We start from the raw sequence: 26,214 nt of genomic DNA, 5'->3' as shown, positions 1-26,214 counted from the left end.
GGCCTGATCCTGGAGACCTGTGATCTAGTCCCATGTAGGGCTCCCTGCATGGAGCCTGCTGCTCCCTCTGCCTGCGTCTCTGTCTCTCTCTCTCTCTCTCTCTGTCTCTTTCTCATGAATAAATAAATAAACTCTTAAAAAAAATAATTGAAATCATACTATGTTCTCTGACCAAAATATAAGTAAATTAGAATTCAATAATAAAGAGAAATTTGGACAAGTCATAAATATGTGGAAATTAAATAATACACTTGTCAAAAAGCAAAGTCTGCACTTGGATAAAACAAAGCAGAAAGCTCAATTTAAATGTGAGGCTTTTGACCTGCAAGCAGGGAAACTCCAGGCTATGGGTCATTTAATTCCCAGTTACTCACCAACTAAGGGATTTTTATGGAATACATATGAAAGTTATTTCGCTTTTTCAGCTGACTGGTTGCTTAGGGGTTTTCTTTCTCATTTGGTTCAGGGTCACTGAATCAGGGGAACAAGGAAGTCCAGAGATGACATGGATAGCTTTGGCATTTGGGAATTGGCTAGTACCCTATGCTGATTTCTAAGAAGGGCTATAAACTCTCATAAGGAAGGATTCTGTTCCTTCATGTGCTTGGTTTGATCATTTCTATTTTGTTCCTGATGTAAGTGACTCCACTTTAGTTAGGTTGTGCACACTCCTCAATAACCTTTGGATCCAGAGGGAATCATTAGGAAAATTAGAAAAGACTTTAAGATGAATGAAAATAAAAAGGCAACATACCACACTTAGGAGATTCAGTGAAATGATTTCTGTCACATGGAGCTTTGATTGCAGTAGGTAGAGACAAATAATAAATATAATAATAAATTGACTAATCAGGTAGTTTTCTTAAAGGCCATGGTCTGTGTCACATGTCTTTTATCACAGTTCAGGACATTTTCCACTCTGTCACATGCTATGGTTTGAGGAAAAGACTTTTTTTGAAAAGGAACTACTAACAAGATTTTATTGGTAAGACAAGAAAAGCACTGGTTCTTTCTTCATCTCCCCTCCTTCCCAGAGAGGCAGGCTGGGGTCAAGGTAGTGACTGACATGCAAGACATACCCATATACCAAGAGAGGGATTCCTCTCTCCCTTGTGTTCTTCTTTTTCATGGGTAAGTGTGGAAAGCATTGTTTTTAGTGGGAGAGTCCTCAAGAACTCTTTGATATGAGTCAGTCTGGCTTTTTGTACCATTTAGTTACTGTCTGGGAACCAGGAATGTGCACTTTCCTAGTGCTGGTTCCATGTTTCCAGACAGTGAGGATTATAGGCACCCCACCTTCTATTCCCCCATGTCTTAACTGAGGGAGGGAGCCAGCAATCCACGGGAAGCAGACATGGGTACAAGGTCCAGGGCTGCCCTCTGCTAGCTCATTGTTCAGGCAAAATGGTAACCAATTATGTATCTCTATCTCAATTTTGACTAAAGGGATTTTGGCTATTAACTGCATCAATATGCTGAACTTCATATTACTTCGTGTACTTATTAGCATATCTCAAAGGTCTTGGATATCTTATTTTAAAATAAGGAAAAAATATAGAAAGTGAGCCATGGGGCTAAGGAAACCTCCCTTCCATCTTGAAATGAAGGGATTGCCCGTGTTGACAACCACATACTGACTAAAGAGATTTCAGGCTCAGATTCTCGCTCTCTCTGGAAACACTATTTTCATGGTGCATTTAGCAAATGCTTTATTATAATTGAACTTCTATGAAACTACATATTATGCAAATAAATTAATTACCATTTGTAGCATTACAATGGCTAGTAAATCAATTCATAATTATATGACACTTAAAATAAATAGAATAACACTCTTTAAATTTCCCTGTTGAAGTGCTAATGCATAATATGCTCAGTAGCAGAGCAATAAAATAGTAAAAGGCGAAGCAACATCACATGCTGAATCACGGGTACTGAGCGTAAAATGAAGCCACAATGACTACGAGCTTTGCTCTCTATCCCTGTACACAGAAGCCTTTTGAGCACTCTAGGTACCCCAAAGAACTGCCTATAAATGTATCCAATATACTTTTATTTTCATAATCAGTAGCTGACATTAAAGGCCAGAACAGAGTATTTGTTGAGATAAACTTAATTTTTCTCTAATACGGAGTATTCTTTCCAAGTAGTCACTTGTTTCAAGAGCATTGCTTTGCCAAGCAAGAACTGATAGGGTAAAATTTAAAAATAAGAAAGGAAAACTCCTACTTGAGCATTGTACTTGCAAAACACATAGGGTGGGCACAGTACTGTTAGTGGTAATCCTCTTAAGCATTTCAGTGGAGGAAGTCTCTCCAGAAATCGAGATATAATTCAACTCTAAAGACAGGCATTAGATGAATCTGGGGCTCTGGAGAGACAGCAAGAATAAAGCATCAATAAGCAACTATTCCTTATTTTGTGTTTCTTTATATCCTTGTCAATATCAGAAGATCCTGTAATCCAAAAAATGGCTATAATCCAGGCAAGCATTTGATGTATCCCAGAGGTCGCATACATTTGAAGGCCTTCAATAGGTAAAAGAGCCAAACTGGCTTATTTTATTTTATTGCTACAATAGAAATTGCACATGTACATATACACTAGGAGCCATGCTCTGAAGAGCAAATGGAATGTATAATGAGATGTGGCTTTGACATGCTTGGTTGGCAATGTTTTCTCCATTCCATAGTAAATCATAAGAATGGCAGCAACATGCTGTCAGAATGTATGATAAATAATAATTTCCTAAGTCCCAGTCACTCTGAACCTCTAGATGAGAAGAAAACCAATTTAGAAGCAGTTTTATTTTGTGGCATGTGGTCACAAGAGCACAGTTCTAGCAGCAGGGTGCCTGGGCTCTCCAAAACACTTATTTGTGGCCTTGGAAAACTCGGTTCAATCCTCCAGTTCTAAAATCTGTAAAATGTGAAGATTTGAAACCTTACCGATTCACCTCTCATAAAATGTTGCAAGCTTGAGATTAAATATTAAAATAACTAATTATCATCAATTACTAGATTCAATAAAATTGTAGGTAGGACCTTGTTAATCAAATCTCATGTCCGTTGATTCATTACCTAACTTTAGAAGCACTCAAAGGACAATTGTTTCTCTTTTAATATTTGTCAAATACTGATCAGTGAAATTACTCTGAAATGTAGCAGAAAAGATCTCTCTTGAGGCCAGTAGAGGAAAAAAAAAAAAAAAACCCACAAAGAACAAAAACACCTCCATCTCTGCAGGGTGTTGAAGCAATTAGAGGCCCGTATTGGTGGAATGCAGGAAAGTGAGAGTGGTAAGTCTGCAGGGAGGGTTAAAAATGTGGCTTGACTTTTAAAATTTGGGGGATAAAGAATAGTTGCATGTGCACACTCATGAATGTGTGTGTGTGTGAGAGAGAGACAGAGACAGAGACAGAGACAGCATTCTCCTCTGCTGGGTGACCCTAGTTTCACTGAGGTCTCTACCTAGTTAGAAGAGGTTGGAGGACCTTCACAACTCAAGCAATGAGGAAGCACCCATGGGAAACTGAAACTCAAAAATGTGAGACAGAGAGTGCTTGGAAAGTTGAGGAGGCTTAATGCTCATCTTTTGTACGGAAAGACATTAGGGAAAAACACTCATTTTCATTCCAATTCAGAAGCCAAAACTGAGATGAAGATGCTCCTCCTTGCTCTTGCTAACATTACCGAACCCCTCTGCTTCCTCCCTTTAGAAAACAAGAGAGGCTGTGGCAGAGAAATTTTCTTGAACACACAGACACCAGGCCTCATCAAGTATGCTTTCTTGGCTCTTATATTAGGTTTCTGTGGAATTTACTCAATTATTTCTTTAAAGCAAAGGGAAGGGTTTAAAGTAGTACCTTTAAGTGCTGTCTTGCTAAAATCTCTGTAAGTGATTGGGCTCAAAGCAGGGTATCATAAAATTTGAGGAAGGCATTCTCTACAGAAAAGCCAGTATGATTTTTTTTTAAATTTTTATTTATTTATGATAGTCACAGAGAGAGAGAGAGAGAAAGAGAGAGAGGGAGAGAGAGGGAGAGAGAGGCAGAGACACAGGCAGAGGGAGAAGCAGGCTCCATGCACCGGGAGCCCGATGTGGGACTCGATCCCGGGTCCCCAGGATCACGCCCTGGGCCAAAGGCAGGCGCCAAACCACTGCGCCACCCAGGGATCCCCAGTATGATCTTTAAAAAAGTTAAAACCTAGCACATTACTGCCATGCTTAATATCCCTCCATGGCATCCTACAGCATCCCGCTGCTCTTAGAACAGCCTGGATCCTTGCCACAGCCCAGATTGGCTGTCCTATATCTTCTGCTGCTTCTTCATTTCCATTTGCTGGTTCACTGTACCTGAGGGGGGCACCACCTCCTTCTGTTTCTCAGACAGGTAGGCACGCTTGAGCCTTTGAGACTCTGCACTTACTTCCTCTCTTGGAATTTTCTTCCTTCATCTATTTACATCCCTCAGATCCTAGATTAAGTGGCTCATCTTGTGAGATGCATTCTCACTGACCTTATCTGAAGTGATTTACCTCAGTTATTTTACTTGTTGCTCTGTTCACTTCAAGGCGCTTAACGCAATCAATAATTAATTTGCTTATTATGTACATCTTTATGATCTTTATTCCCCACTACAATGTTACCTCCATGATCAGGGATCTCATCCTTTTATTTACCATGTTATCTTTAGTACTTAGAACAAAGTTTTGCACACAGTACAGACTCAGCATTTGCTAGATGAATGGAGTTGCACTAACCTCTGCTGTGCTTTTAGTGCTAAAGTCAATTCAGCCAGAGAGAGCTGTGCATTTTGTAGAATATTAGAGACGGATCACTTGTGAGAACTAGCCTACCGTCCTTATTTACTGGAGATGAAATGAGACATCATATAGTTATCCTTGGGCCAATAGTAAGTACTGCTGTGACCACATCACTGAAGGAAACATGCCCCCAGAGAATTCTCCTAGAGAAGCATACATCTTTGAAGTCTTTTGGTGACATAATGCTGTGTATTTATGAAGGTCAAGCATATTATCAACATTTACCATCTGAATAGAAAAATGGCCTTGATTTTTCCTAGCAATAGAGGAAATTTTTCCCACCCAGTATTAATTAGCTCAGGAAGTCATACAGCTTTTCATATCATCCTTATTCAAGAAACATCCCCTCACTTTTTAAAGAGAGAAAGAGAGTAAGAGAGGAGAGGGACAGAGGGAAAGGGAGAGAGGTCATCTTAAGCAAGTTACACACCCACTGTAGAGCCCTACAGGGGGCTCTATCTCAGGACCCTGAAATCATGACCTGAGCTGAAATCAAGAGTTGATCGTTTAACCAACTGAGCCATCCAGGCCTCTATCCTTTATTCTTTTTATTATGCCTTCATTATGTTTTTTCAGCTCACAACACTAGGAGAGATTTTGTTTATATTAACATCCAACAGGGAAAACACTAGAATACAATCTAATATTTGATTGAGTTACATTTAATTATTTTCTTTATCAAAATAACTACTACATAATGAAATTCTACTAATGCCATATCAGCTGAATTATAAAGACAGGCATAAATCACAAAATGAAATCAAATTTGTGTAGATTAAAATACTTGAGAAAATTCTGAAATATTTAAAGTTAGTATTTAAAATACTATCAAGTTTCTCTTTAGACCTCATGTTTTCAGCAGAATGAGATGTCTAAAGATTAGCTAAATCATCTCTTTTCCTTCAGACACAGTTCTAAAAAAAAAACAATGACCACATAAATTGAACAAACATGTCTCGTTGCTTAAAGAGAAGACAAGGAAAAGGAACTTTACTGCCTTACTCAGGCTTTAGAATATTGAAGCTTCCAATTTCTACCTATAGAACCTCTCACTGAGGTGGTATTTTGGCTGCTGGTTATATGTAGAATCTTCCAATTACTAATATCACATCGAAACTGAAACCAAACATATGTAAAGATCTAAAACTTTAAAAAATAGGGAATAGGATCACATACACATTTGAGGAATAAAATTAATTTGTGAACGATAAATACATTTCACAGAGTGAAGTTATAAGCTGATTAAGCAGAAAAAAGCAAATAAAGTACATATGGGTTCTAGGTACCTGGCTAGCACTCAACAGTTGGTGTTTTCCTTCACTGTTTTATATTCCATAAAATTGTCTATACACGAATAAATATGCTCAGTGACCATGTTTCATATAGAAGAGGGCTTTTGTGAGGGTGAGGAATGACCATTTAAGAGCATCAGTTAGGCAATGCCACAAAATAGCTGATAGCCTTTCATATATACATACATTAGCTGCACAAAGCAACAATTTTACTTTTGCTTGCTTTTATTTCAACTTGCAGACCATTTTATGCCATTAAAGATATATAAAAGATGTGAGAAACACAAATGAACTATCCATTGTATACACTCTGTTTCTAGAAGCTTAAAAGGGAAACTTAAGTTATGGCCTATTCTATTGTTGAGATCACTCAGAAAACCAAATCGAAACAATTAAATTATATCCCTTACTGCTACCCAAGTACAGATTTTCTGGATTAAGATTTTCTGGTCTGTGATAGCATCTTTACTTAGCATTACATTCAGGTTATGGAAGAACCCTGCAGTGCTATGCTACAAGGCCATCCTGAACCAGGAAGACTAATGGCTAGAATCTAGTTTTTCCCTTGATCATAAAGGATAGCACTCTGACCCTTGTCTCCAATTTATCACAAGGTATTCTATTTCGATTCACCTCTCCCCTGTAACATAACAAATTAGCCCGAGTGGAACATTTGGCTGTAGTGCTTTCACAAGAAGGCTGGACTAGATTTATGTACACTTAAACCTGTGCCATTTGCTACTTCTTCTCCATAAGAATAATGATGGTAATGAAAGATTAGAGTGACCATCTGCATTCCTCATGGACAAGGCATGAAAAGGCTCACAAAAAGCACAATGTTGACTTTCCACTTCAATATAAAGTCTACAGGTCAGAAAGTAACAAGTTTTCAGAGGTAATATTTGAGAGAATCCAGCCAATGTTAGCATTTTTCTCTCTCAAATTGGCTATCCAAATGAGATGAAAAGAACTATCTGCCTCAGGAGAGATCCTATGAGAGCATGGAAGATGTGGTTGTTCCTAGTATATTTTCAGCTGCTAAACACACCATCACTCAGCCTTAATATATATCTATGTATATAAAGTCCATGGGGAAATGCAGTTCTAGCAGTTGGCTGATGGACAGAGGAGAACAAAATGAATTTTACATTTCAGAGGAACAAAAAAAGAAAAGCAGCTTAAAGTCAAGAGCATTTATTGGTATAAAGTCACATGCATAAAGCTAGATTGCTGGAACTGACTTAAGGCCTTTCTCTTCTCTGGAGGCTCTTTACCTTCAATTCTTCACTTTTTGTCTCAAAAAAAAAACTAGCTCCCAATTGTCAGGTGTGAGAAATTCTCACTAGCCCAGATTTCTACCTTTTTACCCCATTTCCTTTTCACTTAATTCTCCTAGGCAAATTCCATTTATTGTTATTCCTGCAATTTAATAATGTCTGTGAGATGTTCTTTAGAATGTATATTACTTGAAGGAGGCAGAACTAGAATTAAATGTAATACTAGCATTAGCTGTCCTAGTGAATGATTACGCTTCCTGTATGGCCAGTTTTGTAGACGCGCAATTCAATTTAACAGTGCCAAAGGAACGTACTGTTTGTATAGGTATTGAGTGAAGTGATCATTTCATTTTTACCACAAAGCCTGAAATATTTCATCCCTGTGGGTGAGTTCTAATAAACCTAAATGTTCTGTACCATCTTCCTATTCCCACTAAAATGTAAAAATCTTCTAAAAGAAAATTAGCTTTTCTCTCTCTTTGTAGTTTTTTTCTTTTGGATTCCAGGATCACTGGCAGATATTCTTGAGCTTATGTTGTCTTACATAGTTCACTTTTAAAAATTGTTTTTTAACTTACTTTTCAATTAAATCGTAAACTACTTGTTGATAGAAATTTTAAGTATTCCTCACAGCGCCTTTTAGTATAAGCTAGATTAATAACCGTTAAGTGGATTATACTTAAATTCTATTGTCTTATTCTTCTTCCAACTTGGACTGCAGTTCTCTTTCAGGTTGCTCATGTCCTCATCTCCATTTATAGTGCTTTACAAAAAATCAGATGGGCGAACATAGGGGTAATATGTAGTTTTCTTCCCTCAGCTATAATCTTGTTCTGTAATTATTAGTTCTGATCTATTAACATATAATTGGCTGATGGATCAGTATTATATTTTTGAACCTGTCAAATTATTTTATTTTCACAGATAATAAACTTTGTATATAACGAGACTTCAAAAACACTTAAGGAATATTGTGTATAATACATTATCATATTAAAAAAACAATATTTTACCAACATGAAATTTCAACCTTGATGTGTTCTTGTGACAATTCACTACTCTTGATTATCTTTTTATTGACAAGGTTTACAGTAAAGATTATCTGTTTAAAATCCATGATTTGGCATGTATTATAGGATAAAAAATGATGAAAAAAGTAGTTCAGTAAGAGTCCCAATGTCAGAAGCAGCTTTTCAAATACTCAGAAGGAGTTCAGATATGTCATGGGAGATGTGGTAATGCAGTAGATATATAACTTAGCAACATAAGATCACAAATCTAACAGTATTTCCCCATTAGTACAAATAATAAGATGGGATGAGCTTGCAACAAACTTTGAATAAATGAGAAAGGACTATATACTCACTGAAGAAAATGTTTGATAAGAACAGCATTTCTGTTAAAAAATACTGTTTAATTCTATGACTATGTGACCATTTAATTTGGATACCAAATTCCATTAATTTATAGTTTATATTTTATTATTCTGGTAACCTACCATGATAAAAATAGGGATGCAAGGCACCAGTCTTGTTTTTGACATCTTGACAAAGAGGTTCTAGAATAGAACCATTTGGTACAATTCTGTACAAATCTACTTCTACCATTCATTTCCCACTAATTCTATACAGGTCACACGAGTGCATGAGTATTCCACTAAACATAGCACCCTTCCCCCAAAGAAAAATCCAATCTGAAAATTATTGGTAAAACTGGAGCAGTGAGAGCCAGAGTCTATAGTCTACCACTTACTAAAGCAAAAGCTCCTCGGAGGTGATTAGGAAAAAATAAATTTTTATGTTATTAATATTTGTACTTCCATCCTGCCCTTCTAGCATCTACTACCTATTAGTGCTCATTATAGAGTAGATGTATAGGGGCATCTGGGCTCAGTGGTTGAACATCTACATTAGGCCCAGGTCATGATCCCGGGGTCTTGGGATTGAGTCCTGTATTAGGCTTCTTGCAGGGAGCCTGCTTCTCCCTCTGCCTATGTCTCTGCCTCTCTGTGTCTCACATAAATAAATAAATAAATAAATAAATAAATAAATAAATAAATAAAATTTTAAAAAAAGAGATGTATAAATTAAGGAATAATTGATCTTGGGAAAATAAATTTTCTTCCCAAGGTTTAATACAACCTTAACTAGAAGAATAAATCTCAAAAAAGGCAAGAAGGATCATTTGTCTTCGATTTTTTTGGTATGACAAGAGGTCATAGAACAGATCCACAAAAATTAGAAGATGTTATACTAGAAAAGCTTTATACACATCTTAACTGACATTCTGTAAGCACTGTTTTCCAAGGCAACTGAAAATCAAACTCTGATACAAAATCACAACACCTCACTCACAAAATTCAGCATCAAATTACCAAATAAGCACAATGTTTGTCCCTACATGCCTGGCTGACAATATGGCAAGCAGGAAACTGCCCAGGGGGAAGATTCTGAGGTCTCTCCAAATGACACCAACACTGGACTGAATCACCTCCTCTATTATTGTTGATTAAATGATCTATAAAGGTGTGGGTTTTGCCTCCAGGTCTCTCTTAATTCAATAAGTATTAATTGTGTTTTTATGATGTTCTAACACATATGAAACTGTAGGAATTTCAAAGGTGACTAGGACATGATTCTACTTTAAGATAACTCAAAATATAGTGAAAAAGACATGCGCACAACTATCTGTAATGTAATTTGATCAATTTGTGAGATTAAATGTCTGATGATTTGGTTTCCAAGACTATGAAATACTAGTGAGGACTGATTCAATGATCAAGACAGGGCTGAGGGTAGGCACCATGACTTAGCATCAACTGGCCATGGTGGGAAAAATCCTGAGGGTGATAAACTGATAGCGAGTCAATGGTAAGAAAGCTCTGCTAAGATAATCCAACAAATTTGTAGTTTTGGCTGTGATATTCTATATTTACATTCTTATTGAAATTAAACTGCTAAAAGCTGTGAAATAAAAAGAAACCAGAAAGTTGAGCTCCTTGAAAACATTTTGGACGGTCACACCCTGTTCTCAAATTCAAAAAATCAACTTCTTTCTGAATCCTGAGGGAGAGGGCTTTAAGTAGTTGTCCTAAGTAATAGAAATTGTCCACTTTTTGTCCTGCTTATGGAAGTTAGAGAGAGCTGTATTTTAAAGACAAAAGGACAAAATTAGAGCAATATATTCATCCTCTTTTTGAGTGTAAAGCCCCTAAGATTTGCAAAGAGTCTGTTATTCTATGAGACATTTGTCAGCCATGGCATCCTAATGCAGACTAGAGAACAGTATGTTAAAAAGAGAATATGAGAGAGAAGATCTTCCTGTGATAAAGACTTTTTTTTTTTTTTTTTTTTTTTTGCATTTTGTTATCAATTCAGAGGCAAAGAAATGAGAGTGGCAGGTTACAGTTAATGAAATCAAGGCCATGGTTTGGTTAATAAATAAGCAATTATAGAAAAAAATTGGACAATTACCTAAAGGAAATATATGTAGTGATAGTTTATTGAGCAATATTATTTTGATATAATGTTATTTAGTTTTAATGCTTGATTTCTAAATTTTTAAGAGTTACTTGGAAGATCATAAGAATCCCAGATACTTAGAATTTAATACCACTTGGACTTTATGACCCAGCTCAAAGCGACTGTGACAGAAGGGAATACTGTAGAGAATCTGTGGCAGGCCCTAAAAAGACAATCACAAGAGTAACCTTGAGGGTTTTAAAGCAAAGTCATGCCTGCTTCTTCAAATAACTAGTTGCTTTCAATAAATCACTCCTGGCTTAGAAGTGAGGCTGCATGGTGCAATGAGGAGTTAAGTGTGTAATCCTTGGAGTCAGATTCTCTGAGTTTGAATCCTAGATCTCTCCCTTAATAGCTGTATGACCACCCACATGATACTTAAACCATGCCATATTTTGTGCCTGAAAAATAGGGAAAATAATAGCACTAGCTTCATAGAGTCACTGTGATGGTTTAAGTAATTAATATACATAAAGTGTTTGTGAAAGTGTCTGACAAGTAGTACAATACCATATTCATATTTTCTATTATTACAACTGGACCCTGGTAGAAACTCCATGTCTGCCCTTGGGGCACCAAATGCTCATGAGACCAGAGCTCTGTGACATAAACTATATTATTTGATTCTCTAAATGCTAAAACATGCTCAACCATACCCCCATCATCAAATGGCTATGATTCATACCCAGTCAGACTCAATTTAGGCCTCAAGAAGGCACCACAAAGTGTTATGAACAGATGATTAATATTACCAGCCACTCGGCTTGTCATTTCTTCCTTCACTTTTTAAGTTCCTTAAAACTAGTGAACTAGGAAAAGCATATCTGAACCAGAAAAGCATATCTGAATGGTTCCACATGATATTCTCCCTAGGTGGAAGTGGAAGACTGCAACAAATAAGATTGTTCTTTGCCAAAGGTTGGTCAGGGACTTGGAAATAATGAGATTGAAGCTTTGAAAAAAAAAATTCTTCAAAAGTCACTTGGTAATAAGTTCCTTAGAATGGGTATAGAATGTAAGGATATGTATATCCCATGTGAATGTTCATCAAAGAATACCAGCTGCAGAAGAGACTCTCAACAGTCAGGTAGACAGATGATCTATTCCTGGATGTAAATCTCTTTAAATGGACACTCTTGTCCTTGGTTCAAAAGCTCATAAATAAAGTGGTCATGATGGTTGAAATCTAAGTTTACAAGTGCTTGATGAAATGGACTTCTTTATAACATAGCTGATCGGACCACTATTACTGTTCAATGCCCACTCTACCAAAGTTAGAGATCAGTGTAGATGGAATCAAGACTCAAGGGAACCTGGTCATAAGTTCATTATTTTTTTTGAGTCTATCAAGAAAACTTGTTCTTCCTGGGCTAGATACTTCTTATGGATATGTATACACTTTCCTTGCCTACCATACTCTGCCAGCAATGATTCTGCAGTGTTAGGGTATTTAAAAGCATCCTGTGTCTGGCCAGGGAATTTAACAGGAAAAGTAGTAAGGAGTGGGTTTATACACACGGCATTCACAAACCTTAGCATATAGTCAATCATTCAGACATCACAGACCTTATGAAAAGTGGAAATGGCTTATAGAAGATCCACTCATGGTGATAGCTATGAAAGCACCTTGAAAGGTTGGTTTTGGTTCCTCTGAAACCAGTATATGCTGTTAATTAAGGATCAGTATACATTTTATGTTGACTCAATCTCTACCAAAGGAGACCACTAAAAATGAGAAATTAGAAAGCTTTGATGGTGAGCAAATTCTTAATTCTGGTGACAATTACAATTATCTCATATATGATATAGCATTGTTTTTCAAAGTGTGTTTCATTGATCATTATCTCCCCAGGATACGTTTATAAACACTCTATCATCAAGTTATTTTGGAAAATTTGAGACTTAATAAGTTAAAAACTTCCTTTATTATAAAATGTGTTAGAACATATAATATGGCAGCCTGCTTTATGAATTTTCAAAGGTGTAGTATGTATTAGCAGCATACTCCAAATTTATTTGATCATGGAACCCTATTTTTTTCTGAACTTTTATTTTATTATTGTGTTACAGGGAAACATTCAATGGAAAATTTGAGGGGATGTTTTAAATAATGGTATCTGGGTAGGAATCAAGTAAGTGGTGAGGAGAAAATTATGGCTATTATATCTACAAAGAAATTGTAAACACTGTAATAAAAGAGCCCTGGACAAAAAGGTTTGTTAGAGTTGGTTTAAACATACTATTTGGCCAAATTCTTTAGCTTTGGGAAAGCCAGTATTTAGATGTGACAAATTATCAACCAAGAGTAGTTGTATTCCCACAGTCTCAGTACCTCCATTTACACTATTAAAATCAAAGTCGTGAGAAATATGCTATATGCTGGATTTATAGGCATTTACTCAACGATATTTAACAGTTTTTAAGAAATTACTGGAGGCCTCTTCTCTCTTTTAGTCAAGAATATATGTAATTATTTTTTGTAAAAATTAGAAAATATTTAGTCAACAGATTTGACAAATACAGTAAAGATATGAACATCTGCAATGTGAAGACACATTTGTTTTTATTTTCAGAACATTCTGAAACGAGGAGATGGAATTCAATTCTCAGAACTTGACAAGCTACCAGGTAAAGAAATGGAATTGTCGATCTTCAAACTGTGACAAAAGATACAAAAGGAACTAATTGAACAATCCTGCTTGATTGGCTTATTTTTATATTTTTCACGCTAGAGAAAAAACTAGAGGAGACTAAGTGATAGACACAAAATGTTACGTACAAAAGAACAAGTACTTTCAAATCCATGTGTTGATGGGACATTTCATTTCTGTCTTCAGAGAAGATCATTAAACACTTAATAGTGCTATTTTGGAACTCATAAAACCTGACATCTTAAACAAGTCATGCTTGTATCGCTTGTTCTGTGATGAAAGTATCACCTATTTTCTATTTCCATTTTTTCTCTTCTTTGCTTAAAAAGTATTTCTTTCCAAGATCTGTTGGTGCTCTTTTAAAAGCTAAATTACATACTCTCTAGGTTCAGTTTTCCCAACTGGATATGAACATAAACTTTCAAACAGGAAAACAGTTATTTCACATACCAGTATCCTTGCTGGGCATGATTAGTCCATGATTAGTCCCTGGAATCTCTAGTGCTGACACTTTACTCAACTTTTCAGACAATTTACAAAGTGTCCATTTGTAAGTGGTTAAGCAACCATTTTGGATCATACTTAGCTAAAACTGATCAATTTGTTTTCTCAATGCATAAAGCATAGTAAAAGGAGAAAACATAGAGCTTCCTTTTAAAGGGTAGCTTTGTATGCGCTCCACCACAGAAAACCATGCCATCACCTCTTCCTTGAAGATGTTATAGTAGGCCACGCCAGGAATTTTAGCCAAGAGAAAGTGATTCATGTACCCAGGCTATAATCAGCACTTTATAAATTAGGCTTTCATCTCCCCTGGTTCTACGAACACCATTTTCTATTTAATTTATTATAATTAAGAATCAAATAAAAGGAGCTGAGGAGAGAATGAGATGAAAAATAAGTAAATTATACAAAATGATTTTTAACACATTATTTTATTTTATATTGTCTCCGCACACTTGTTTTATTTTATATTATTTCTGTATTCTGATAGGTCTGGCCAAGTTAGTGACAGTTTTAGATTTCTTCCCCTCTGTGTTACATAGCTTTCTAGGTTCCATTCTACAGCATTTATCACATTGTAGTGGAGACATCTGTATACTTTCCTGACTCTCCACTGGACTGTAAACTCTTTGAAAGGAGGACTCTAATGCATCTTTTTATGTCTTCAATACAAAATGCTGAATGAATACACGAATGAACGAGTAAATGGAATTTTCTTTACTGTACTAGATACTAAGAAAAAGTGGCTAAAAAGCAAGCTCAGCTCTCCAAGACCTTATAATCCACTATGAAGGACAGGTATTAAGAAATAATTACTGAAATATAATTTTATTAATACAGCTATGCACATAGAAGAACAGGAAAGGGATTGCTTGTAAAGTCTTTGGAAGGAAGGTCTGGGGAGAGGCCCTATTAAAGATTGCTCAAGTGGGTCTTGAGAGATGAAGAAGAGACTGTGGGAAGAAAGAACACTCTAATTAAAGGAGAAAACATGAACAAGACCATGAAGATGAGAAGTGGTGTGCCAAATGTGGCAAATAACAAGCAGTTCACATTTAATGGAACATAAGGGGAAGAGATGGACAGGTGGACCAGGATGAGCTCTTGATCAGGAGGTTTAGGTGATGGAAACCCTTGTAAAGCTTTAAGCTGGGCAGTGGCATGGTCAGATATATGTTTGAGTGGGACAAAGTTAAGTAAGGGATAAGAAGCTATTCTACTAGTCCAGATAAGAGATACAGATGGGCTGAACTAGGATGGACATAGGAAAGAAGAAGAGAAAAGCCTTATAAAGGTACAATGCCTTTCTTTCCTCTGTAACACATAGCCTTCTAGCTATTATTTTATAATACTTGGCACATTGCATCAGAATCAACCACATTTAATTGAAGTCAATTTTGAAATTCAATGAGGTGTGGGATATATATGAATGGTGGAAGTCAAGACTATGTCCTAGGTTTCTAGCTTGATCAACTGGGATGACAGTGATGTTCAGATAGAAAATACAGAGATTAGTAGATTTGGATAAAGGATAGGACTTAGAATGAGATGCTAACTGATTCATTTCTAGACATGCTGAGTTTGCAATTTCTGTAACATATTAAGGTAAACATGTACCACAGAGAGTTGATTGTGAAGCTAGGAATGAATGTGAAGTGCAACCAAGACATCTAGAATTAAGATAAAAATATAAGCAGTAGTTAGATGTTGAAATTATAGCAGATGAGAAGATACAAGAAGAGGGTATAGAAAAAGAGGGTGAGTAGTCTGAGGAGATAGCCTGATAAAACAGCTCTAGTTAATGGTGAACACAAGGAGAGTTTGTGAAGAAGATATGGTAGGACATAGTAAGTATACATGATATGGTAAGACATACATAATTATGACATGATAAGGGTAAGATATACTATAGAATCAGAAGAGTTTGGTACCAAGAACCCAAAGGGATAGACAATTTTAATAATCAGGAATAACAAATGGTGTCAATTAAACTCCAATAATGGCATCTTTAAAAATGTGCCCTAGATTTGGCAGGTTGGGAACCAGTGGTGACCTTCCCCAAAAATAATGTCAGTAGAGGCAAGGGCCAAGTTGCCAATGTATAACAAAGATTCTTGGAGGTTCTTACTATACTCGAGGACAACAAAGCCTCAAGACGGACTGCAGCATAAGTCCTGCTTACATTCATTCATTCATTCATTTATTTATTTACTGACTCTTCAACTTCACTAACTCAACAAATTTTTTCTCCACATAACATGAATATAAGAATGGACCTATATTCATTAGAACACACTTTAAGAAAGATGGGTTAAAAAGAAGAAAATATAAAATCTGTAAATAAACTGTAAATTAAGAAAAAGAAAGATGGGTTAACAGGACATTTGGGTGGCTCAGCAGTTGAGCGTCTGTCTTTGGCTCAGGTTGTGATCCCAGAGTCCTAGGATCTAGTCTCACATCAGGCTTCCTGCAACGGAGCCTGCTTCTCCCTCTGCCTGTGTCTCTGCCTCTCTCGATCTGTGTCTCTCATGAATAAATAAATAAAATATTAAAAAAAAAGAAATATGGGTTAAAACTATACATATTTAACCATTTAAAAAAGACAAAGTGATGTATTGAAAGAAATAATCTGAAAGGGAGAACAGTAGAGGTTTTTAAATAAGGAATAAATCATTTCTCAAAATTCAGAAGTGATGATTTCTAAATCTCCTCAATTTTTATGGGAATACCAGTATGCCCTGACATTTGGTTCAGCTGTATATAGAAAACATATGCAACAAAGAGGAGTAAAATACTTTTGCTTTTAGGGGGATTTTTAGATTTGCTTATCTAGATTTGAACAGAAATTAAATAACTCCTTAATATATTGTTCTCAGCTAGAGACCAGTGAAAATACAGATGTAAGAGGAGCAAAAACACTTGATCTAGCATTCACAGCCTCCTGCAACTTGTCAGAAACAACTATTTTTTAAAAATAAAATATTTTAAAAAATACTTCATTTGATGATAAATTCACTGTGGTGGAGGCATATCTAATATCACTGATTTTTCTCTGGTCTCTTACATTTTCCTATTGGCTTATGAGCAAATTATTTTGTTCCCAAAGAAGAAAAACAAAAAATGACTTCCTTTCTCTCACAAACACATAAATGAACTCATAATTGAAAACAAAAGAAAAAGAAGAGGTGAAAACTAGCCAATATTATTGTTAGCTTCTTTTACTTGTTAATGTATTATGATATAAAAAAGTGCCTCTGTGCCACCTACTTCATAGTGAAAATTCCACTGTAATGGACTCTAAATGCACAGATGCCTGGCTGCTGGACAGTATTGCACTTGCCAATTCAGTGAAAGAGATTTTATTTTTAAAAAATAGTTGTTTCTGACAAGTTGCAGGAGGCTGTGAATGCTAGATCAAGTGTTTTTGCTCCTCTTACATCTGTATTTTCACTGGTCTCTAGCTGAGAACAATATATTAAGGAGTTATTTAATTTCTGTTCAAATCTAGATAAGCAAATCTAAAAATCCCCCTAAAAGCAAAAGTATTTTACTCCTCTTTGTTGCATATGTTTTCTATATACAGCTGAACCAAATGTCAGGGCATACTGGTATTCCCATAAAAATTGAGGAGATTTAGAAATCATCACTTCTGAATTTTGAGAAATGATTTATTCCTTATTTAAAAACCTCTACTGTTCTCCCTTTCAGATTATTTCTTTCAATACATCACTTTGTCTTTTTTAAATGGTTAAATATTATTATTTATTATTTTTTAACATACACAGATATTACAGATTCTCCATATACATCACCAATGCTCATTTTATTTCAAGGAATTTGACTCTACATAATTTGCTATCAGTAGCTCTGGAAGAGACTAGAGAACCTGTGAACAAAAACTAAGCAATTCTCCTCACTCAAATGCATTATCTCTTTTCTGGATGCTAATTGAACCCATCCTCATTCACTGGTTTCATAATTAAAACCAGGAACACAACCAAAAGATCAGGTAACTAGTGTGACATAATATTAACTCTGGAATGAAGTATTGGATTTTTGACGATTATGGAAAATCACCCTTATGTTACTTATTTCTTTACCTAACACTACTAAAGAGTTCCTTTATAAAAAGCAAGAATGAGTGGCAATTAAAAATCGGTTAATCCATGTATAAAATCTACTGATCACTTAACCTATGCAGATCACTCACTAGGTTCTACGGAATAAAGAAATAATTTCATTGTCTTCGCCAGCAAGATCTAGAAATCAAATCAAGGCATTAATACACAGATATGCATTTTGGGAGTCAATTCTAAAACTGCATTTTCTCTGAAGCTCCATATATGTCAAGTATCACTAAAGAACATTGACGCTGTCATATTTTCTTTCTTCCTGCAATAGCTAGCTCTAACCTACGTCAAATTTTTTTTTCAGTGATACCATTTAATCATAATGGGATAAAGGGCAAGGGAAAGACAAACAAAAATGCATTTACTTTAATGAAAAAAGAAAAAAGAAACCTTGTTATTTTCTTAATGGTAATAGCAGTAGAAATGACAATGGTAATAAAAATGTTATCATTTCTTAAGTACTTATTATCAGTCAGGAAGGAGACTTGGTGCTTTACAAACTTTAATTCATTTAAGCCTGCCAAGAACTGTTTCAGACAGAAAAATCCACATTTTACTAACAAAGGGAAGCAAAGATAATAATTATTAGGCAACTAGTCCAAAAGTATAAAGTTGGGAAATAGGGAAGCTGGGGCCCAAACCCACATTCTTAAATATTACACTTCATTATATATACCTATGTATGCCTCTCTATACTTTTAAAAAATCCAAGTAACATATTTAAATACACCTCTAAGCTGTCTTATGTCAACCGAATCCTGTAATGAGTGATATCTCTGTCAATGGTCAAAGTCATCAATAAAATCGAATCATGTTACTTGCTGCAACATTACATTTCCCAAAGGTGGCCAAACCAATACACTCCACCAAAAAAACCCCCTCTTTTTAAAATGCAATGTTAACTAATTTTCATTGAGGAGTGGTCTTTCTCTTCCTTGAATATGGCCAAGTCTGTAACTATGGCACAAGTGACTCTATGTGACTTCTGAGGCTAAAAGATTAAAGGTTACTAGGCTTCCACCTGATTCTCATGAGATCCCATCCTCGGAACACAGCTGCCATACTATGGAGAAGTCAAGAAGCCACATGGAAAGGCCATGTGTAGATGGTCTGGACACAGTTCTAGCTGAGGTGACAGCTGTCTTCCAGCATCAGACAAGTGAATGAGCAAGCTTTTAGATGACTCCATTCCCCAGCATTTGAGCTTCTCCCAGTGATGTCTTGTGGAGCTGAGACAAGCTGTGCCCACTGAGCCCTGTTCAAATGTCAAGTCAGTGAATAAAATAAATAAATGTCATTATTTTTAGCCACTAAGTTTTAGGTCAGTAAACAGCAATATAGCCAGAGCATCTAATTTCAGCATAGAGATAGCTATGTTGTCAACTCTGAGATAACACATGTAAAATCGTATTTTAAAGAGCTAAACAAATTACATGATTATCACTGTTTTTATTTGTTGTTAAAATCACTTCAAATGGTTAAACTTTTTCTAACACCTTCTACTCTTGCTACTAAAAATATGGTCCATAGACCAGCAGCATGAGTGTCACCTGTCAAATAGAAATGCAGAACCTGAGGTCCCACCCTAGACCTGCCGAATCAGAATCTGCACCTTAACAATATCCCTGGGAGATTTTATGCATATTAAACTTTGAGAAGCACTAATACAGACCTCCTGAGCAGGTCCTTGATGGCGCAGAGTATGTCTATGATCAATCATATGGATTGGTTAGCCTGAGGGAGTCACTACTCCTGTGGATAGACACTAGCTCCTCATCTTCTATAGAAAGAAATGTAATGTTGAACCAGGAAGAAACCCTCTGCATTTTCATGGGGAAATTCATGAGAAATAAAAACCTTCAAAAGCTGTCTCTCTTTTAAGATGAGCGGAAGGCTGACAGAGGCGACCCAGCATGATCTGACAGATGGTGTATGTCAGATGGATGAGTGGAAAAGAAGAAAGAGAGCCTTTCAAAGTATCTGATTGTAGTTTTAGCTAAAAGCTGCCTTTAAGCCAATTTTCCAGAGTCCGGTAGCTTCCAAATGTTTTGGATCAAGGGTCCACTATTCCAGTATTTTGCAGGTAATTGGCTAGCTGCATTACCAATTACCTACATAGGTAAAAGTGAGCTTCCCTGTCTGTGCTTTTCCTTAATTAAAATTGCTGGTTTGAGGAACAAATATGTCATTAATGTGGTTCTGTAAGATCAGAGCCTTTTCAATTATAATCTAACCTTGTGTGTCAACTCCAAAATTTCCAGTCAGATCTCAGTTTTCAACTCTGTCTGGCCTTTATCCTTAACCTAAATATTAGTTTATATTTTTTTTTTTCAGAAAAGAAATGGATATATAAGACTTGCATCACTGCTTACTCTTAACATTATTAAAAACAGCACAAGAGTACCTAGGACTCCAAAAATGGCAAATATTTTTTAAAGTGGAGTAAAGAAAAGCCAAGCCCACGTTTTCTTTTAAATGGGTTTTAAAACATGACATCCTCTTTAATCATCATCATCACAATAGTAATAAATTTCGTTATTATAGGATATTTTTCAGCTTTCTGGTCGGCCTTTTCAACAGACCTGTGAGAGTAGCAAACATCTATTTTCTCTGTTTTACGGATGATGAAGACAAAGCATAGAGATCAATACAGATGACATCACTAGTCCATTGTTTTATGGTAGAGGAAAAACTAATGTTTACATTTGCTGACTCCTATGGACAACTCTCTGGAAAATAGAAGAGATGCCTTAATTTTAGGTAAAAATTACACCTAAAAGCCACACAGGCTGGAATATAACCACAGTCACTTACACAATGCTGTCTGATTCCAGCAGGTCTTTCTGTGATAACAAGAATGCTCTTTGTCTACACTGGCCAATAGGGTAATCATCAGCCTCATTTGGCAATTACACACTTGAAATGTGGCTGTTATGACTAAGACACTGGATTTGGGGGTGTGTTCAATTTTAATTAAGTTTAAAAAGTTAAATTTAACTTTGCTCTGAAGAGTAGAAGCAAAAAGGGCTGAGGGATAGGCTTTGGAACACCTATGTTCTAACAATAATTTCTAGGCATCTTCTTGCACAAAGAACCCTATTATTACCTCTGCAGAGACCTCAGGATAGAAGGGAAAGTAGTCGAGTGGCCAGAGGCCAATGAGATGAGAGCCCAAGGAACCAGATTAGAGCTCTGAACTCTGCTCTCTCTGAGAAACTGTAAGAAAATTGGAGTTCATAAGTTCTAAAGCATTTTCCAATTATAAAATTATGTCATTTTTAGCAAGGTATCCACTGGTTTCTCCCTCTCACCATTCTGTTTCTTATTTTCTTCCTGTAACATCATCCTGAGATTCTTTCTAACCTCACTGAATTCAAAAAAACCACTTCCAATCTGCAATTTCATGTTCCCTTCTCATACGCCAATTAAGAATAATTTTCTTGTGTCATTTTCCACTGTAAAAGAGCCAGGTAGCGTACTCATCCAGGTTCTGAGATATGGCAAAAGCAATTAATTCAAAGCATGACTTTGTTCTTCCTATTTTCTTGTCCTTTCAGAGTCATGAATCACAGTTATTTGGACTTGGTACTTACACTTGCTTTGCCTTAGGATGTTCCAATCTTTTTGTTACAATGGTCTCTTCCACAGCTATGCTAAGAAATATGCTTTATGCCCTAGGCAGCTCTTTTTTTTCCTGACTTCACATTAAATGCAAAAAGGAAATAGTGATATAAAACCCCCCATTTCCTGATAAATTCTCTTTAATTCTCCACTCTTCAATTTTACTAGGGCTATTTTTCTTTCATGTATGTTTCAAATACATATCTTTTCCTTCGTAAGAATCTGGTCTGAATGACATATCTTTTTCCATCCCTAATTATCCTTTTAACTTGTTTCTATTCACTCTCAATCCATCTCTTTTCCTATCAACTTTCTTAGATTAAAAATAAAACAGTTATTCATCAATTTAAATCAGATCATTTTACTTTCCCATGCTCTTCTGCTAACATTCAGATTGAACCCAATTTAAGAAAATTTGCATCTCTTCTAGTTGAATAAATGTGCTTGGGGGTTTAGCGTAATTTTGAAGATGTTTCACTTTTTGAAAACAGATTTCCTACAAGATATCAAATCCTCTGAAACATATTTAGGGCATTAATTTTCTGAAAGTCAATATCAATCCAACTTCTATGATTTTTGTTTTTTAGAATCTTGGTCTTAAAAGTAGGAAAGAGATAATAAGTCAAGATTCAGTTCATTACTCTTGATGGTTAGGGAACAGAAAAAAAAAAAAAAAGAGTATCTAAATTTAATCCATGGAGTTTCAAAGGGTTTTAACTAGCCTTAATGCATTTCTAGTTTGGGTGACTCTGGGAGAAATCAGATGAGTTTCAGAGGTCTCCAGATCAAGGTAAGCCTAGAAAGGATCTTCAGGAGAAATTCAGACTGACTCAGATCCCCCAAGAATCTTTAGCCCAGTCTAGAGCTGACTGAGGAAAACACTATCTCTGTAGACTGAAACTGGTTCTGGAGTGAGTAGGACAAGGGAGACAGCTATGCCTGAGCTTCAGCTCTCTCCACATGCCTTACTTTACCTTCCCTTTTTCTTTATGAGGAGTTCAGTCCAAAGGGCTAGGAAGCTCAGAATTCCTATGAATACTGTTTTAAGTCTGAATATTCAGCAGCTGTGTTGCTATGCCTCCCTAACCCTGTTTTAGCCTCATAGACTTCCAACTCTCAGGGATTTTCTCCATTCTCACTTATCACATTCTCTCTTGTGCTTTCTGAATAATTAAGAAACCCACATAACCTTGTCTGCTCTCAGAGTTCCACACAAAAACATTTCTTTTCTGGCAACTGTTTTACAGTATTTTCAATATGAAAAGCTTGCTACTTGTGAGGGCAGCTCTTTTTATTCTTTTCCATCCCAACTAACTCTGCTCTGCCAGCCAAAGTATTTGTATCCTTTCATTCTGCCAAGATTGTATTCCTTGGATGGTATCACCTGTATCTTCTCCATCCTCCAGACAGCCTGAGGGAGTAGCTGGCCTTTCCTACTATCTTTGGTCTAAGGAAACCTGCTGCCACCATCTCAGTGAGCAAAGGATTCTGGATCTACACTCCAGATGTCACTGTCCACTCCTTTTAGAGTTCTTTTGTACCATTCCCAACAAGCCTCATCAACCTGTTTCATCAATCATACCCAGGGGTCAAGCTTCTCAGTTGTTATTATCCCTGAAACTCCCATGATGTCTCCCTCCGCCCCTTTTTAAAGAGAGAACACAAGAGAGCAAGCAGAGGGAGGGAGAGGGGGAGCAGAGTCCTCAAGCAGACTCCCCAATGAGCAGGCAGCCCAACATGGAGCTCAATCCCAGAACTTCGAGATCATGACCTGAGTCAAAATCTAGATTCAGACACCCAACTGACTGAGCCATCCAGGTGACGCCCATCATGTCCTGCTTGTGATGTCTCCCAATCTGAGCCAATCCCCTTTGCTATCCCCACATCACTGCCAAACACTTTTTCTGGATCTCTGGTACTCCTGTTCTATGATTACTGGATTTTAGTACATTTTCAAGATTTTTCCTGAACTTCTTGTTCATTGCCAACCCTCAACAGAAAACTTGTCCAACCGTTGGAAAACATTTCCCCTTTGAGTAAGTGAAAGCTGGTTTTCCTTTCAAGAGTTGGCAAGGCTACCTCTTTTCTCCTGTTTGATATGTAATTATTCTTCTTGTCTCTTGCCACATCTTCTGTGAGACATGGTGCTTACAGGCACAGGCTTGAGTCCAACTGCTAGGTTTTAAGTCGCAACTCTCTTTACTAGCAATAATGCCCTTTGACAATTATTTGCTGCATTCTCCCCCAGCCTTCTTGTTTTTAAGATGCTGTAAGTACCATACACACAGGGACAATTAGCCTTATGTTACAAAAATTAAATAAACTGACTTGTGCAAAGAATTTATAAGAGTCACTGATAGAAAGTAGATTGGATCCACTTTTACTGCTGAATTAAAGGTTCTGACGAGGCCTGAGATGACATAAAAACATAATTTTCTTTATGCCTAAAAATATATTTGACCTCAGAACACTTCTTCTTCCGCTCCTCCTACAATGTAACTTGTACTACATTTTCTTGAAATCCCTGTTGCTAAGAACTGACTTTGGGAAACCTGATCTTGAGTTTTAAACAAAAACAAACAAGGTAAAGCCAAAGAAAGATAAAATCACTTCAGTAATATTATGATTAATGTGGACGGATCCTAAATTAGAACTCCAACCTCCTGGTATTGAAGAATACTGAAATTTAATCCATAAAAAGGAAATTGTAAAAGGGTTAAGGGTTACGCGAGAGTTCAAGTTAGTCAATGCTGCACAAATGCTATTTCATATCAATTTCTAGGAAAGAAATCACTGAACATTGCTGGATTTCCTTTTCTAGTTTTGGTGTTTCTCCCTTTTATCTTCCAACTGACTGATTTTCACAACTGTTTCTTAGATTTACATATAGTCAGTGGACACATATTTTGTAAATGCTCAAACATTAAGTGATATTTGACAAATGCGTACACCTTTGAGTATAACCCCTATTCCTATCAGAATACAGAACCTATTGATCACTTCTACTACTTCCCAGTCAACTCTTACAACCCCAGGGAAGCAACAACAACTTTCCTGGTTTTAACCTCCTTTACTATAGTTTTGCCTCTTGCAGAGCTTCATATAAATGGAATCACTCAGTATTTACTCTGTATGTTCAGCTTCTTTCATTCAGGATAATATGAAATTGATCTATACTGTTGTGGTATCAGTACTTTATTCCCTTAGAGTGCTGAGTAGTATTCCACTGTATGAACATACCACAATCTATCTATTCTGGTGTTGTTTGTCCTTTGGATTTTCCGATTCTGAAGTCACAGCTTTAGTTGGCAAGCCTGAGTCTCTAACCCAGGAGAACAATGGTATATAGTTCCAGTCTGAGTCTGATGGCCTAAGAACCAGAAGAGCCAATGTAAATTCTAATCCAGGTCCTGGTCAAAAGGCAGGAGAAGACTGGTGTCCCAGCTTAAAGATAGGCAGAGCGAGAATTCTCCCTTGCTGAGCCTTTGTTCCAGTCAATCTTCAATGGATTGGGTGAGGGCTACCTACGTTAGGGGGGCAATCTGTTTTACTCAGGCTACCCTATTCAAAGGTTAATCTCATCCAGAAATATCCTGATGGACATATCCAGAAAAATGTTAAATCAAGTATGTGGATATCTTGTGGCCCAGTCAAGTTGACACATAAAAAAAAAAACCACCATCCCACCCAGTTTGGGGCCATGATGGAAAGAAATGCTCTAAAATGCTTTTGTGTTTATATGGAAATACATTTTTATTTCTCTCTAGTAATTCATAACAGTGACATTTCCCTTTTTAACTATTCTAGCAGGTACATACTACTGCTTATTCTGGTTCTAATTTTTAATTTTCATTTCCCTGATGTCAAATCTTGGTGAGCACTTTTTCATATGCGAATTGGCCATTTAGATGTGTTCCCGTGAAGTATTTCTTCCAGCCTTTACCTATTGTTTACTGGGTTATTTATCTTCTTATTGTCGAGTTTCAGAAATTGTTTTTGTATCCTATATACTAGATCATCTGACAGATATAGGTTTTGCAAATATGTTTTCTTGGCACAAGTGTTGCCTATTCATTTCTAAATGATGTCTTTTTGATGGGCACACATTTCTAATTTTGATGAAGTCTGTTTTTCAATTTTACTTTTGTGGTTGTTGCCTTTTGAATCCTGCTTCAAATCTTTGACCCCAAGTTGTAATAATATTCTTCTGTGTTTTCTTTTTCCTTTTTTTTAAATAGAGGGGTGCAGAGAGAGAGGGAGAGAGAGAACCTTAAGTAGGCTCCACACCCAGCACGGAGCTTGACTCTGGGCTTGATCTCACAACCCTGAGATCATGACCTAAGCCAAAATCAAGAGTTGGATGCTTAAATGACTGAGCCACCCAGTTTTCTT

The 26,214-nt window shown here is 36.4% G+C and overlaps 1 long non-coding RNA gene across 3 annotated transcripts in view; it reads left to right on the top strand.

The window, feature by feature from the left end:
* Positions 1–26,214, top strand: part of LOC144324127 (uncharacterized) — a 325,737-nt gene that overhangs the window by 264,410 nt on the left and 35,113 nt on the right. For all 3 annotated transcript variants that reach the window (XR_013389539.1, XR_013389540.1, XR_013389538.1), the window contains one exon: positions 13,490–13,544. This is a non-coding gene — a long non-coding RNA (uncharacterized LOC144324127). The remainder of the gene's footprint in view (positions 1–13,489; positions 13,545–26,214) is intronic.

This window comes from Canis aureus, chromosome 11 (assembly GCF_053574225.1).
Source record: "Canis aureus isolate CA01 chromosome 11, VMU_Caureus_v.1.0, whole genome shotgun sequence".
Lineage (NCBI taxonomy): Eukaryota > Metazoa > Chordata > Mammalia > Carnivora > Canidae > Canis > Canis aureus.
This window is presented reverse-complemented; position numbering and strand designations above follow the sequence as displayed.